Raw genomic sequence first — 2711 nt, 5'->3', positions numbered from 1 at the left:
CCCGGCGTCACTTGCAGCTGGGCACGTCTGTGAGGACAAGACGCCTGTGGGCGGGGGGAGGTCAGGTGACCCGTGTCGCACCTGATGGTGAGGGGCTGGTGGCTCGGATGAGTGGCCGGACGGCTGTGGACAGGTGACCCGGGGGAGTGGGGTTTTTAGCACACGGACTCGAGTTGCACCGAATGGAAGCACCTGGGCCGGGGGGCAGGGGGCCAGTCCTGTCTGGTGGTCATTTCAGCAGCTTCTTAAAGTGCCGATGGCACAGGAAGCTGCGCGAGGGTACGTGTGCCAGCCTCTGTCCCCACCATCGCCACCAGGTTCCTGTGCCGCTGCCACGGCCCACCCTGGCCTGAGCTGTGCTCCTCTCGTGGCTCTGGCGTGTGCACTAGAGATGGCCTTCCGTCCTCTGGGTGCTGAGGTGTGTGCCCTCGCTGTGGAGGGGTGTCTGGGTGTTCCTTCCGGTCGGGGCCTCACAGATGCAGCTGTGGGGACTCCAAGTGCCCGTCTGTCTGGACGAGCCCCCGCTTCTCTGGGTTAGATGCCAGGAGGGGAATGGGGGTCCTCACGTTAAGAAACTGCCAAATAGCCCAGCCAGTTTGGCTCAGTGGATAGAGCGTCGGCCTGCGGGCTGAGGGGTCCTAGGTTCAATGCCCAGGTTGTGGGCTTGGTCCCCAGGAGGGGGCGTGCAGGAGGCAGCCGATCAGTGATTCTCTCTCATCATTGATGTTTCTCTCTCTCTCCCCCCGCCCCTTCCCCTCTGAAATGAATTTAAAAAAAAATTAAAAAAGAAAAAAGCTGCCAAATCGTTTTCCAAGTGGCAGCGCCCGCTGGCCGGGGGAGCCCTTGCTGTGGTCAGTTTGTATGATTTCAGCTCTTTTAGCGGATGTGCAGGGGCAGGGATTGGTTTGCCTTCCCAGTGCCAATGACAGTGAGCATCTTTTCATTTCTGACAAATCTGTTGCCTGTTTATTGATTGGTGAGTTGTTTTCTGGCTGAGACTTTGAGAATTCCTTGTGTATTCTGAATGCAGGTCCATCTTCAGATCCAGGGTCTGCAGATGTTTTCCTAGTCTGTGGCTTTATTTTTGCACACCCTTTTTTTATACATATAATTTGCATATAGTAAAATTTACTTATTTAAAACGTGGTCAGCGTGAGGGACGTTCCGTCACCACAGCATCCTCTTGCCCAGCCCCGGCTGCCTCGGAGCCCTCTGTCCCCGAGTTCACCTTTTCTGGAATGCGTGTGAGTGGGTGAGAGGCGTGTGTGGGCTCCCGTAGCCTCACAGTCATTCTGTCTCCATGTCCCGACACTTGTCTCCTCTGGGTGTGCGGTCCTGGGTGTGCGGACACAGGCTCTTTCTGCTGGGACCTCCCTGGCAGTGATGGGCACGCTCTGCTGGTTTGTCTCTTGCTGTTGTGAATTTCCTTAACAGATTCTGACATCTGCAGTCCTGTGCGTCCCTCTTAACGCGCAGTGTGGCATATTTTTCTTTCTAGCCGTTGGCTCTGCAACAGCCCTGCACATTCCTGTCCACTGAGCTCTTCAGGGAGGCAGTTGTGCCTTCCCCTGTAGATCGCTCAGTGCACAGCACGCCATGCAGCCAGCTCAGTTGCTTCTCCTCCTGGTTCCCAGCGTCCGGTTGGTGACCTGGTTCTGTCACTTCTGCATCCCTAATAGCCCTCACATGCTCCTCGTCCTGCTTCTCCACTCAGCTGTCGCCTTCGTCCAGCTCCCACCGTCCTGGACGCTTGAAGAGCCTGCCACCGGTCCTTCCTCCTGCCACTGTCTGAAGTGCTGGTCGGAGGCACCTTGTTCCTGTCACACAGCCTGCTGTCCCCTCACACTCCTCGCCCTCACCCTCCACCCTCTGCTGGACACCCCTTGGTTTGCCCTGGGCTTCTGCACAGATGCTGGGTGCTCAGCAAGCGCTGGGCAATGCCCGGTGGGGGCTCAGCAGGGCGTCTCCGAGGTCAGCCGCTAGTTGGTGCCAGAGTGCACCAGCACCCAGGCGCGGGCCTCTCTCCGCTCCTGTGAGGCCAGAGGTCATTCCTCTGCCTGTGTTTCTGGAATCCCGCCAGCTCCTGGACACTGGCCTGGGGCGAGCCTGTCTGTCGATGGCACCAGGGGCCCTTAGGTGCTGTAGGACTAGGGGTCAAGGCTCAGCTCTGTTTCCGGCAGCTGGTCTCCTGCCTGATGTTTCTGTTTTTCCTTCTGACTCTCTCAGCTATTTCATCCCCGTTCGAGGGGCTCTCAGCCCACCCACTTCGGAAGCAGCCTCTGCTTTCCTTTCTCTCAATCCGGGCACACTCTCCTTGACCTCACACCGTGGCACGAGCACGCCCGCCTGCCACTCGTGTTCATCCCGGCGTGCACACACGTGCCCACAAAGGATCCGTGTGAAATTGTGTTTCCCCTTGGTGTTCTGTGCCGTTCACTTGTCTTTCAGCTGCATTGTCACACGTGGGTGATGACCAAGTCCACGGTGGGGGTGTGGGGGTGACATGGCAGGTTCAGACAATCTGTGTAAGCGATGGGCTGTGTTAGAGGCAGGAAGTGGAAAAGTGCATTTTGGGGGGAAGGCGATACATGTGCTTGTAAATTCAGAAGGTGCAGGAGAGTGTTCACGTCCGTCTCACCTCTCTTTCCAGCCTCCCGGTTCATCCCAAGTCGGCCCCCCTTCCCGCCCCTCTCACCCCCCCCCCCCCCCCC

At 58.1% G+C, this 2711-nt stretch overlaps 1 protein-coding gene across 1 annotated transcript in view; it reads left to right on the top strand.

Moving 5' to 3' along the window:
- TBCD (tubulin folding cofactor D) overlaps positions 1 to 2711 on the top strand; it is a 92793-nt gene that overhangs the window by 70006 nt on the left and 20076 nt on the right. The window lies entirely within an intron of this gene.

This window comes from Myotis lucifugus, unplaced genomic scaffold (assembly GCF_000147115.1).
Source record: "Myotis lucifugus unplaced genomic scaffold, Myoluc2.0 scaffold_871, whole genome shotgun sequence".
Taxonomy (NCBI): domain Eukaryota; kingdom Metazoa; phylum Chordata; class Mammalia; order Chiroptera; family Vespertilionidae; genus Myotis; species Myotis lucifugus.
This window is presented reverse-complemented; position numbering and strand designations above follow the sequence as displayed.